The sequence below is a fragment of the Macaca fascicularis genome, chromosome 11 (genome assembly GCF_037993035.2).
Source record: "Macaca fascicularis isolate 582-1 chromosome 11, T2T-MFA8v1.1".
NCBI lineage: Eukaryota > Metazoa > Chordata > Mammalia > Primates > Cercopithecidae > Macaca > Macaca fascicularis.
Window position 1 is genome coordinate 14,735,729 of NC_088385.1, and position 14,054 is coordinate 14,749,782.

Below are 14,054 nucleotides of genomic sequence, written 5' to 3' on the forward strand. Positions count from 1 at the left end.
GGTAGGGAAAGGGATCAGGCAGGTTACAGGTTACACAGCAAGAAAGCTCAAACCACCTCTCTCAAACTCCCTCTGATTCTCCTTCATCCTCCTGTTCCAAAGCCTGGCGACTAGGATGCTCCTCTGTGTCCTATGCCATCTCACAGGCCTTGAGCTTGTTCCCTGGGGGGTAACCTCTGCAGAAGCAGGAGCGTGCCCTCTAGCCGGCTCTTCCAAATGTGAGGAATGAAAGCCTTACCAAAGCAAAGCTGAGGAAACGTGTTCTTCCTTCCTTTCTCCTCCCACCCTTCCTGTCTTCCTTTCTTCTTTCCTTCCATCTTTTTCTTTTTTTTTTTTTTTTTTTGAGACAGGGTCTTGCTCTGTCATCAGGGCTGGAAAACAATGGCACCATCACGGCTCACTGCAGCCTTGACCTGCCAGGCTCAAAGAATACTCCAACCTCAGCCTCACGAGTGGCTGGGACTATCAACCACACCTAGCTAATTTTAAAATAAAATTTTGTACAGAAACAAGGTCTCACTTTGTTACCCAGGCTGGTGTTGAACTGAGCTCAAGGGATCCTCCCACCTCAGCCTCCCAAGTAGCTGGGATTACAAGTGTGCACCACCATGCCTGACTAATCTTTGTATTTTTAGTAGAGATGGGGTTTTGCCATGTTGTCCAGGCTGGTCTTGCACTCCTGGTCCTAAGTGATCCTCCTGCCTCGGCCTCCCAAAGTGCTGGGATTACAGGCATGAGCCACCACGCCCAGCCTCCATCCCTTCTTTATCTATTCCTTCCATTCTTCTCTTTCCTTCTCTCCCACCCTTCCTCCTTTCCTCCCTTTCTTTTTCCTTTCTTCCATCTTTTATTCCTTCCTTCCTCGCTCTCTCCCTCTATTGTTTACCATTTATTGAGCCAGTCAGTCCTTTGCCAAATATCACAAAATGCATATAAAGATATGTTCTAGATCATAATTTAGCAGTGCTTATAGCCTTAGGAGGGGGGAAAAACAGATGATGAGTTAAAAATTAAACCAGACTGTGAGGGGCCACTAGCTTCACTGAGGCAAAGAACCTCGAAGCATGATTCCATTTCCACAGATGGGGCTGCAGGAGAATATTCTGAGCCCAGCACAGAGGCCCAGATACACCGTGTTCTTCTGGGCGTCCAAATCCAGGCCTGAGAGCCCCTGGTGGGAGGAGGCTACAGCTCAGTGGAGGTTTCCTCTGCCTTTAAAATCGTTCTGGGATGTGATTTTTGCCTTGAGTTACTAAGCTAAAAAAACAAACCAGAAATACCTATGTTGCTCAAAATAGCCCAGTCCTCCCTTACGCCAGGTTCTCGGAAGCTGCCTTGGGTGCCTTTGCCCCACACAAACTCCCAGCACCGCCCACCTTGGTGACTGATGATGTGGGCAGAGGGGAGCAGAACGGGAAGCGGCAGCTTGGCTTCTCTGCCTGGCCTCTCTGTGCTCTTTTGTTCTGTTTTGTTTTGTTTTGAGACAGAGTCTCACTCTGTCGCCCAGGCTGGAGTACAGTGGTGCGATCTCAACTCACTGCAACCTCTGCCTCCCAGGTTCAAGTGATTCTCATGCCTCAGCCTCCCAAGTAGCTGGGATTACAGGCACCCACCACCACGGCCAGCTAATTTTTGTATTTTTAGTAGAGACGGGGTTTCACCATATTGGCCAGGCTGGTCTCGACCTCCTCACCTCAAGTGATCCGCCCACCTCAGTCTCCCAAAGTGCTGGGATTACAGGCATGATCCACCGCTCCAGGCCAGTGCCTTTTTGAATTAAGTTTTTTTCCAGATCCTGAAGTCTCCCATTCCTACCTCTACTCATTCATAGTTCCTATTTTTTTAGTACTAGGTACTTTTTATATATGTTTTAACTTGTCTTCAATTATTTTCCTATTTACAGATGAAAAAAAACTGAAGACCAGAGAGGCTGTATAACTTGCCTAAGGTCATAAAACTACTTAATGATGAAAATTTAAAACCAAGTCTGTCTGACTCTGTAGCCGTGGTTCTCACTGTCTGGTCCCTAGACCAGCCATATCAGCACCTCCTGGGAACTCATCAGAGACCTAATGAGTCAGACATCTGGGGGGCCCGGTGGAGCCATCTGTGTCCTGGCAAGCCTCAAGGCGATTCTACTGGACACTTCCGACCAATAACTACAGTTCCAGCACGTTCACTTCATCTCCACGCCATGCTGCATCTCCAACTTCCTGTTCTCCAAATGCAAAACTCACCATGGGGGAAGCATCCAGAAAGAGTTGGTTTTCACTTCTCCCTGCAGATGCTCCCAGGGAGTTAAAGGTGACTCTTCACTCCAGACTCTAAATTTGACCCCCTTTCAGGCGGCCACCCCAGGTTCATTATCACACCAATCAGCCAACTGTTTTGAGTAGAAATTCCTTTCCCACCCTGTAAGGAATTCCAGGACACTGTCTATGAAGAGGGAAATCATGGCTTGGCTATTTGTTCAGGACACCCCTACCCTCTTTCAGACCAACAGCTCATTGAGACACCACTTGAGATACCACTTGACTACTGCCACCAGTCGACATTTATTGATCGAGTACTGTGTCAGGTCCTCTGCTAGGCCCTTTCAGACACACTATCTCAATTAATCCTTACAACAACCCAAGAGGTAGACACGATTATCAGCTCATTTCAAAAAGGAGAAAACTGAGGCACAGAATAAACAATTTGCCTAACTTCATCAGCTAATTAATTGCTGAGATGAGACTTAAATTCAGTTTGTCTCAAGAACCCCATGGTCTTATCCACTACGCCTTATTGCCTGGTACGGGCCTTTGTCGAACAAGTCTTCTCTCGTGGTACACTCCAGGCCAACTCTCTGTGTTCCAGCTTGCGAGTCCTCTTTGCAGCCATGTGAATCCAGTGTCTTCCTCTCCCTAATCCTCTAGGGCACCTCTGCCCAGCTTTCTTCCACCTCCACCACCCCCACCCACTCCCCTTCCCCCCCACCACACACCTGGCCATTTCTCTCTGGAGCTGTTTCCTACTAGCTGGGCTGTCACCTCCCAGACACTTTTCCTTCCTTCAGACCAGCTTTGTCTCCTCTATGTGCTGTTCAGCATGGAATAAATTCTATCTTTTTCCAATTCCCAATTTCTAAGGCAGGTTTTTTTTTTTTTTAATTTTACCATCTCTGCTTTGACCAGACACTTGGTACAACTTCAAACATTGTCGCCTGTGGTTTGGCTGCCTAACAAGGAACTCTTGGCCCGCTTCGAAGCCAGCCTTCCTGAAGCCTGCCCTCACATTTAGCGCCCTTAATATAGACTCTGTCTACCACAGATCAGCGTGTACTGAGAAGATAGATGGGAATCAGGGAGGAGGCTATTTCATTGCCTGGTGGTGGAACCAATACTCAGTCTGGTGATATAAACTGAAAAATGCAAAAATGGGGAAGGCAAGGTGAGGAGTGAAGGCAGCTTCTCAGACTTGCTCGTGAGTTCGTAGTAAGGCATCTCCAACAAGAGTCTTGCAGAGGCCTCCTGGAGGGTCCCTTCCGTCCACAGTGATTGGGGCATAGGCTGGCTCAACCATAAAGGCAAACAGGAAACTCTGCCAACAAACAAAAGGAAAAAGGAAGCTCTCAGATTCCTGTTCCAAGCAGCTTTCTGGGAAGGACTTTATCTTGGGGGAAAGTTTTACTGAAGGAAATTTGACCTGAAGTTGCAAGTTTCCTTTGTTAAGAAAAGCAAATAACATGAAAGGGGAGAAAAGCAACAAGATGAAAGATTGGTCATCACAGATGCAGATCTAATCTCTGCCGTAATATAAACTGGAAGAACCTAGAACCCTGGGGAGGTGAGAGTGGCAGGCAGGGTGGGGTGACATGAGCAGAAACAACAGACAAGATGAGGCTGACCTCCCACAGGGGCAGCGAGGGCCCTGGCTGAGCACAGAAGAACAGAACAACATAAGGCTTCCAAGAGCAGGTTAGAGTCCTTCAGTATTAGGATGCAGTGTTTATAATCTCATGGGCCATGGCAAGTTCTGTGCTCTATGCATCTGGGAAATGAGATAATCAAAGCACATAAATAATACCAGCCAACCTTTTAAAACACAGTCAACATTTTTAAACACATATTAAAATCTTCTTGAGCCCTTCTCACATATTAACTAATTTAAACCTCACGACAACCCTGTGAAATACATAACCAATATTATCACTTCCCTTTATAGGGGCACAGAAAGGTTAAGCACCTTGTTCAAGGCCATACAGTTTGTAAGGCTCAAAAGCAGGATTTGAACGCAGGCCATCTGGTACCAATGTCCCTCCTCTTAACCACCACATCTGACTGCAAAGCAGTCTCTAAAATTAATCAAGTGTGATATGGTTGGATGTTTTGTCCCCTCCAAATCTCATGTTGAAATGTGACCTCCCATGGTGGAGGTGGGGCCTGGTGGTAAGGACAGACCTCCCATGAATGGCTTGGTGCCCTCCTCATGGTGATAAGTTCTTGTTCTGAGGTAACAGGCGATCTGGTTGTTTCAAAGAGTGTGGCACCTCCCCACTCTCTCTAGCTCCTTCTCTCACCACGCGATGCACTGGTTCTCCCTTCACCTTCCACCGTAATCGAAAGCTTCCTGAGGCCTCACCAGAAGCAGATCCCGGCACTCTGCTTCCTGTACGACCTGCGGAACTATGAGCCAAAATAAAACCTCTTTTCTTTATAAATCCCCCAATCTCAGGTATTCATTTATAGCAATGCCAAAACAGACTAACACAAGTGCATCTCCTCTCTGTTCTTTAAGAATGTTGGCAACTCTTGGGATGGTAATAGAAGATAGCAGAAGGAAAACTGGGTTGGAATCCTAACTCTATGACAGAAGAAGGGGAGCTGGGACCTTGAACCTCATAAGGTGATTATAAGTAATGAGATAATACGCGTCTCTGGCACATAGTAGATGCTCAGTAAATCATTACACTAGCTCATATTCACTGATGTTTATCAAGGGCTAAGTATGTGCTAGGCCCTAGATATAAATCTCCTGAATTGAATTCAACCAGACTAGATCGATTTTACACTCCTTCTTCATTTCAGGGCATGAGGAATGCTGAGGGTCAGCCTCTCGGAGAAGTTCTCAAAACTTCAACTCAATTTGTGTAGTAGTTGTGCACAATTCAGGTGAGGTGCTTATATTTCCTCTTAGTCATATTTTAATAAATGAAATATATTCTATAGGTTACAATCATAAAACAACTTTCTCTCTTTCTTCTGTTATCCCTTCAAACCCTCTCTTTAAGAGGTGCTTTCTCTGCCCTTAGTTGAGATTTCAGACAGGGCTGGTGGCTTTCTGAGTCATTCCTGGACACATGGGTCATTTTCAGTCACAAGCACAACCTCCTTTTAGTATTTTAAGTAGCCAGGCTATGGTAATAATACAAACCCTGAGCTTTTATTTAAATTGGAGAGTCTCGCCTCTTACAGTAGGGCGAGACTGCAGATGGTGATTGTTTGCCAGTAGCCAGGCATGGCTGCGTGGCCAACGTCCTCCCCTTCTCCCCCACTGACCCTCCTCCCACACTCCCCAGCTGCCGCTTCTGAGCCATTCAGGATCAGACTCAGGGTAGTGGGGATTAGAGGAAAAGAGCAGCAGTCTTACACGATGGGGACGCTCAGGACCTGGTGCTGGTGCCTGCTGAGCCTGGCAGATATGCAAAGCTGACCCTTTTGTGAAAGGCACTGCAGGTTGTCATGGGAACCTCCAACTCAGTTAACCTAACACAAACGTGACCGTATGTCCACTTTGCAGGGACAGTTCCAATGGAAGCCTGTTGCCTCAGCTATCTGGTAGTGGGCAGCTATTTGAGAAAGGATTCTTTCTCAAAAGTATCTCCAGTTAGGTGATAAGTTATGGAGCATCCTACTTAAAACAGATGAGGCTTCTCTGGAGGCACAAAGTTCAGCTTCCCCCAGAGATCTACTCCCCCTGGTCACCACATCTGTCCAGGGGGGTCTCTGGACACAGTCCCTTCAGGAAGGCCCCCGGCTATCTGCCTCCTGCATGGCTCTATCTATATCCGTGGATAATGGATGCCTTTCCTCGCCATTGTCTAGGAAACTGCAGCTTGCACCTACTGCAACTCAGTCTCCCTCCCTCTCTTTTTTCAGTTCTTCCTGCTCAGGCCTGTCTCACTGTCACTTCTTAGCCTTCATATTCCTCTCACTCCCAGTAGTATACGGAAGCCCCCTAAAGCCCCCTCACTTGGCTTACAGTGAGGGGACGTGTCCCTCACTCCTCTACTCTATGAGCCCTCTAACATCTGCCTCCAAAGGAATCTGCACTCTTGGCTCTTTTTTTTTTTTTTTTGGAGACAGTGTCTTTTCCTCTGTTGCCCAGGCTGGAGTGCAGTGGCGCGATCATAGCTCACTGCAGCCTCAACCTCCTGGACTCAAGCAATCCTCCCACCTAAGCCTCCCAAGTAGCTGGGACTAATGTTTTATTTGTGGAGACAAGGGTCCCACTGTGTTACCATGGCTGGTCTTGAACTCCTAGGTGCAGGTGATCCTCCCACCTTCGCCTCCCAAACTACTGGAATTACAGGCACGAGTCGCCATGCCCAGCCTCAACTCTCTAAAGGTTGGAGGTGATGACTATAAGTCTTAACAGGCCTGGTTTTACCATTTCTTGGCATGTCATGAATCGCAGTTCAACTTCATATTCTTTATAATGTGGTATCACTTAATACCTATTGTAATATTTTCTGAGTTTAAGGATTCTGCCCATCTCCGAAACAACAGGAAGAGTTGAATTTAACATCAAATTATGTATGATTTAATAAAGAAGAAGGGGAAAAAGTCTTCCTGGTCTACTAAATCCTGAAAAGAAGATGATTCTTGTCTCCGTGCGTGACCCAAAGCCACAGCAGATTCCAGAAATGCAATGTTCACCGTGCAGGAAAGTAGCTGAGAAAGTGCAGCCTTAGCCGGGATTTCCCTCACCGTAAAGAGGGGATAGATGCTGCCAGGGCTGCCTCGGTCCATTTTCTTGAATTTCTTCTTCAAGATGCCAATGGATGTGGCATCTGAAAGTCTGATTCAGGTTTATGGCACTCATACCCTGGAAAAAAAAGGTCTGTGAAGTTTTAGTTCAGCTTCGAACATGTGAACAGAAAGTCTACCCTAGTATTGCCCCTTCTATATGGGAAAACCTGGCTGCATAGCTAACTAAGGTGTGCACAGAAACATCAGCCTCGCTGGTTACAGGTCTCAGTCTTTCATCCAATCCAAAAGGTAGAGAAGGAAGATTCTCTTCTCTGTGTCTTCAGGGGGATCACGGTGATATCCTTCAAAGCTGAAGGGCAGAAATCCAAGAATATGGCCACGCGGAATCACTGTGTTCACCTCTGTTTTTCCTATGGGTACCCGGAGAAGACTGCTGGGCATTCCCAGGCCACAGGTTGGCTCAGTAGCTTAACCAGGAACAATCTGTGAGTCCTGACTTTTAGCTCCGTGTCCTGCTCACTACACAACTCCAGCTCTGTGGAGTAGCGTGTCTGCAGAAACAAAGAAAAGCTTTTTAGAGTAATCGCACCTTTTCCCACAAGCTGTGTTTTCATAGGAGCTTTTTGCTTTTTTTTCCCAGCAGCAAGGTAAAGCAAGCAATTGAACTGACTTGTTCTCAGATCAATGCGTCCATTGTGTGCTTCAGGGAGCAAAAGGGTGTTTTGTTGTTGTTGCTTTTTTCTCTCTTTCAGTGTTGGTTTGGAGCAGAAATTAAACTTGGCCATGGGCTAAGAGGGAAAAGAACTGGATAGACAACTCCTTCTTTCTTTGGTTGGGATTTAGATTTCTGTAAAAATCCATAGGTTTATAAGTGAGATTGTTACTAAATACGTACCTACTGATACACAGGTCCTCTTTCAAATGCCCCTTCACCCTGCTCCTTTCCTCCTCACAGTAGCACCAGCTACACTCCAGAACGCTAGGACAACCTTTACTAAGGGTCTAAACTATTTGTGCCTGACATTGCTTGATTATCTTGCCAGGAAAACAGATGCAAGGTCCTGAGGTACTATCTCAAACGCTGGCAAAGAAAGGGAGATTGAAAAGTTCATGCTTACCATGAACAAAGTTTCAGATCAAAATTCTACAATGTCCTAATCTGCTTACAAATTGGGGAAAGGAGTGGCACTATTTTTTCCCTGTTTCTCCTCTGCTCACGGGTGATTTCCACAGAGTCTATTCTCAGTTCTGGGCTAGTTTAACTATAACTGGAGCCAAAACAGTTCAATAGGAAAGAACTGGTTTTTTTTTTTTTTCTCCAGCAAATGATGCTGGAACAACTGGATAGCCACATGCAAAAGAATGCAGTTGGGCCCCTGTGTCAGTCAGCTTGGGCTGCCATCACAAAATACCAAAGACTCTGGGGCTTGAAGAATATATGTTTATTGTCTAACAGTTCTGGAGGCTGGAAGTCCAAAATCAGGGGGCCAGCATTGTAGGGTTCCTGGCTTGCAGATGGCCACCTTCTCACTACGTGCACACATGGCAGGGAGGGAGGGAGAGAGACAGGCAGAGAGAGAGAGAGAGAAAGCTCTTCCCCTTCATACAATGCCACAGTCCTATCTGAATAGGGCTCCACCCTTGGGACCTCATCTAGCCTTAATTACCTCCTAAAGACCCTTTCTCCTGATACAGTCACACTGGGAGTTGTTAGGACTTCAACATGTGAATTTGGGGGAGATACAATTAAGTCCATAGTAGTTCCAGCTTCACACTATACACAAAAAACTAACTCAAAATATATCAGAGACCTACCTGTGACAGCAAACACTGTAACGCTTTTAGAAGAAAATATGGGAGTAAATCTTCACGACCTTGGGATAGACAAGGCCTTCTTAGAAATGACACCAAAAGTACAAATGAGAAAAGGAAAAAAAAAATTAGATAAATCAGACTTCTAATTAAAAACTACTGTGCTTTAATGGACACCATCAAGAAAGTGAAAAGACACCTCCCACAATGAGAAAGAATATTTGCACATCATATACCTGGTAAGGGACTTGTATCTGGAATATATAAAGAACTCTCACAACTCAGTAATAGAGAGACAAATAATTAAAACATAGGCAACGAATCTGAATAGACCTTTCTCCAAAAAACATATAAAAATGGCCAGTAAACACGTGAAAAGGTGTTCATCATTATTAACTATCAGAAAAATGTAACTCAAAACCACAATGAGATCATTTCACACCCACTAGACGACTATAATCAGAAAGAAAGATAATCACAAATGTTGGTAAAAATGTGCAAAAATTCAAATCTTCAATATGCCGCTGGCAGAATATGAAATAGTACAGCCACTTTGGAAAACAGTCTGGCAACTTCTTAAAAGGTTAAACCTAAAGTTATCATATGAACTAGCAGTTCCATTCCTGGGTATATACTCAGGAGAAATGAAAACATATGTCCACACAAAAACTTCTATACAATGTTTATAGCAGCATTATTCATAAGAGTCAAAGACTAAAAGCAATCCAAATGTCTGTCAACTGATGAATAGACAAAAATGGTAAATCTATACAGTAGACTATGATTTGGCCATAAAAGGGAATGAAATACTGATACATGTTACAACAAAGATGAACCTAGAAAACACTATGCTAAGTCAAAGACGCCAGTCACAAAAGTTACATATTGTATGACTCAATTTCTATGAATCAGAGTAGGCAAATCTATAGAGACAAGAAAGTAGATTAGCGAGTTGGCTCGTGTAGGGTGGGGTGGGAAGAAACGGGGAGTCACTGCTAATGGGCACAGGATGTCTTTGGGGGCTGATGAAAATGTCCTAAAAATGATTGTCATGATGGCTACATGGCTCTGGGAAAATGCTAAAAACAATTGCATTGTACATTTTAAGTGGGTGGATTGTATGGTACGTGAATTATATCTCATCAATGTTGATAGATGTGTGTATGCATATATACACAACTGAAAAAATGACATTCCCCGAGATCTGAAACAGAAGCAAAATTAAGAGAAAACGTTGGGAGTTAGACCCAATTTTGGGCTTTCATTCACTTGGGAGAAAACATCGAAGTGTCTGAAAGCTAGAAATATTGAATTAGGGGAAAATATACTCAGGAAAACCAAGCTGGAGTGTAGATTGTGTTAAACTGAACGAAATAATAAGGCACTGTCTTGTTTAAAGGGGACAGAGCACTAGCATATGACTTTTACCATGTTTAGAATGCTTCCTGATAGGAAGGATATGGAACCCACACAGACCAGCCACGTCTTCTTCCCTGGAAGTGACCCCATCTGTGACATGTGACCCCATCTGTGACATGTGACCCCATCTGTGACATGTGAATAACACAACTCTTTCCCCAATTATAAAAATAACGTATTTAAGATAGTATAAAAATGCAGAGAATGGCGGGGGCGGGAATCATTTTATCTTGCCATGCAAAGACAAGTACTAATATTTGACAGAGGTCCCTCCTCAGCACATTGTTCCATATACTCAAGCCCATGCAATACTTACAATTTTGTACCTACATTTTACACTTTAAATCAACATTTTTCATTATCATTTCAAACTCTCATAAATATTAATTTCAGTCGGAAGAATAAACCATAGTTTAAGTAGTTTCCTAAGCCAGGGCTTTTATCTTTTCAATCTTTCACTTTTTTTTAAACGTTGCAAAGCAAATTTTGAACATAGAAGCCAGGCATGGTGGCACATGCCTGTAATCCCTGCACTTTGGGAGGCCGAGGCAGGCAGATTGCTTGAGCTCACAAGTTTGAGACCAGCCTGGGCAACAGGACGAGACCCTGTCTCTACTAAAAATAGAAAAAAATAGTCAGGCGTGGTGGTGCACACCTGTGGTCCCAGCTACTTGGGAGGCTAAGGTGAGAGGATCCCTTCAGCCTGGGAGGCGGAGGTTACAGTGAGCCGAGATCATCACATTGCACTCCAGCCTATGTGACAGAGCAAGATCCTGTCTCAAAAAAAAAAAAAAAAAAACTTTTGAGCACAGATTTTTTCCATCAGATTCAATTATTTCTTTAACATATCAATAATTTTATAGTAAAAGGTATGAAACTGTTTAATGGTCTTCATAGTGCTAATCAAAAATGTTTTATTAAATTGGTGCAAAAGTTGTTATGGTTTTTGCCAGTATGGCAATTACTTTTGCACCAACCTAATACCAACTTATACTTTAACAGCAGTGTGTGATACACCCATTCACTATCAAACATGAGGACTCCTGTTCCCCTTCTAGAAAGAATTCTGAGGAAGGAATTCTCACTGCAGCATTATTTAAGCATAAAAATTGAAGGAAAAATAAATAGCCATCAATAATGGAAAAGTAAAAGATCCTGATGAGTTATTTTTCAGTGATTAAAGATAAGCAGTTTCAAAGAATATGAAAAAAAAAAAAAAGATTTTCAGCCTAAGCGATGTAGTGAGACCTCATCTCTACTAAAAATAAAAATTAAAAATTGTCCAGGTGTGATGGCGCACACCTGTGGTCCCAGCTACTTGGGAGGCTACTGGGAGTATCCCTTGAGCTTGGGAGGGCGAGGCTGCAGTGAGTTACGATCATGCCACAGCACTCCAGCCTGGGTGACACAAGCTGAAAAGAAAATTCACAAATTCTCAAAGGAAATGACTTGTATGCCAAACACCAAATTCCTTGTGAGCTCGGGTAATATAAAAACACACCAGCAGCGATTAAGTCTGGGTTGTGGGATCATGAGTGATTTTGTTAACTTATTTGCACTTTTCTCTATATTCCAATCTGCCTATACCGACAACTTATTACTTTCATAGTTTTTAAAAATCTCTGATGTTAAAAATTAGCCCATAAGTAAATTTGCTTTCAGAGACTATCCTGCATAGAAAAGGTGGAAGGCAGAAATCCACAGGTGCAACTGAAAGGCAGTCAGGGGCTGGTCACAGTGACTCATGCCTGTAATCCCAGCACTTTGAGAGGCCAAGGTGGAAAGATCACCTGGGGTCAGGAGTTCAAGACCAGCCTGGCCAACACGGCGAAACCCTGTCTCTACTAACAATACAAAAATTAGCCAGGCATGATGGTACGTGCCTGTAATCCCAGCTACTTGGGAGGTTGAGGCAGAATAATCACTTGAACCCAGGAAGCAGAGATTGCAGTAAGTCAGTGAGCGACAGAGCAAGGCCCCATCAGAAAGAGAGAGAGGTGACAGAGAGAGAGAGGAAAGAAAGAAAGAAAGAAAGAAAGAAAGAAAGAAAGAAAGAAAGAAAGAAAGAAAGAAAGAAAGAAAGAAAGAAAGAAAGAAAGAAAGAAAGAAAGAAAGAAAGAAAGGAAGGAAGGCAGTGGGGGATGGGGAATCTTGCAGCTCTGGCCTCTAGCTCCATCCATGCTGCCTTCTGGGTGTGCTTTGTGTCAAGGCCTTGACTGGATCTCATTCCTCATTGTTACAGGGAAATGGCAAGCTACCTCTATGCACTAATGATCCTGAGCCCATGTTCCTCAAGAGTGCCATCCCAGGGCTGGGCTGCAGCCGTCTAAGGTGCATTAACAGTTGATGCACATGAGGCAAGCATCCAAGAAAGGATTCTACATTTCCTGCCAAGCACAGGAGAAGGTGAACCTGGATCATGTTTGCACTTAGGAAGCTAAACATAATTTCAGCTTCAAGGAAACCCCCAGATTGCAAAATTCTGGAAAGAAAACAAAATACATCTAATATTTCTGCCACCATCTCTGTGAGTTTTCTGCCACCATTCTCCACCATGACCTCTGACCTGTCTAGCAGCCTCCTGGATTTCACATGAGCAAAGCTAAAATGGGAGGAAAGAGGGCATATGGAAAAAAAAAAAATTAGATTGACAGAAAACCCAGAGTCAATAGGACAGTCTAGACTCCCCAGCTTGTAAACTATTCATAATGACTCACTCAATAGTCAGGCATTGACAACAAACTGAATGACCACGGACCTAGAGCTACAATATTGGCAATGTTATCTTTAATTTGAAGAGCTCCAATTATGCTGGGAGGCATTTATAATCAGGTAAAGAAATCTTGCCCTGGATCAAAAATTAGTGTCAGTTTGTCCCCAAGGATGGGAATATGGTTGACCATATTCTTTTATTTCCCAGGTTATTGTCATAACATCTCTGTATAATTTTATATACCCATATGTACAAGTGGCCAGAAATCCCTTTCTAGCCAGGGACCCACAAGTTTCTGTTTAGCAGATTTATCCCAATGTATCTTTCCTCAGTAATGCTGTATAAGAAACCATCTAAAAACCCAGTGGCTTAAAACAACAAGGATTTCATCAGGTGTGGTGGCTCATGCCTGTAATCCCAGCACTTTGGGAGGCCAAGGCGGGCAGATCACCTGAGGTCTGTAGTTCAAGACCAGCCTGACCAACATGGAGAAACTCCATCTCTACTAAAAATACAAAATTAGCTGGGCATATGGTGGCGCATGCCTGTAGTACCAGCTGCTCGAGAGCTGAGGCAGGAGAATCACTTGAACTCGGGAGGCAGAGGTTGCAGTGAGCTGAGATCGTGCCATCGCACTCCAGCCTGGGCAACAAGAGCGAAACTCCGTCTCAAAAAAAAAAAAAAAAAAAAACCCACAAGAATTCAGTCTCACATCTACAGGTCTGCAAGACTGACTGTGGTTCAGTGGCTCTAGGCTGAGCAAGGCTACAGTTCAGCTGTGCTTAACTCCAACCTGTCCTTAGCTCCAGCCTATAGGTTGAGCTGTAGGCAAGTGTGTTCATTCTGGGCCTAAGCTGAGTGGATAACAGCTGCCTGGGGAAAGTTCTTCCCATCATGGATCACTGAGATACAAAAAGATCAAGCTTTAATGCACAGGCTGTTTTCAAGCCTCTGCCATCACATCTACCAATATTCTTTTTGACCAAACCCAAAGTTAAGGGGCAAGAAGGACACTCCTCCCACCATGAGGTCACAGCAAGGGTGTTGAGGAATAATTCTCTTTGAGTGCTGTGACCAACTGAGAATAGTAATTCCATTATCCACTGTGATGGTTAAATCTCCACTGGTTAAATCTT

At 44.1% G+C, this 14,054-nt stretch overlaps 1 long non-coding RNA gene across 2 annotated transcripts in view; it reads right to left on the reverse strand.

The window, feature by feature from the left end:
- Positions 1-318: 318 nt before the first annotated feature.
- Positions 319-14,054, reverse strand: part of LOC102145508 (uncharacterized) — a 67,065-nt gene continuing 53,329 nt past the window's right edge. The window contains exon 4 of one of the 2 annotated variants that reach the window (XR_006690407.3): positions 319-3,582. This is a non-coding gene — a long non-coding RNA (uncharacterized lncRNA). Of the gene's footprint in view, positions 3,583-6,818; positions 7,526-14,054 lie in introns of those variants that run through there. The other variant, XR_010579296.1, reaches the window with a different exon arrangement.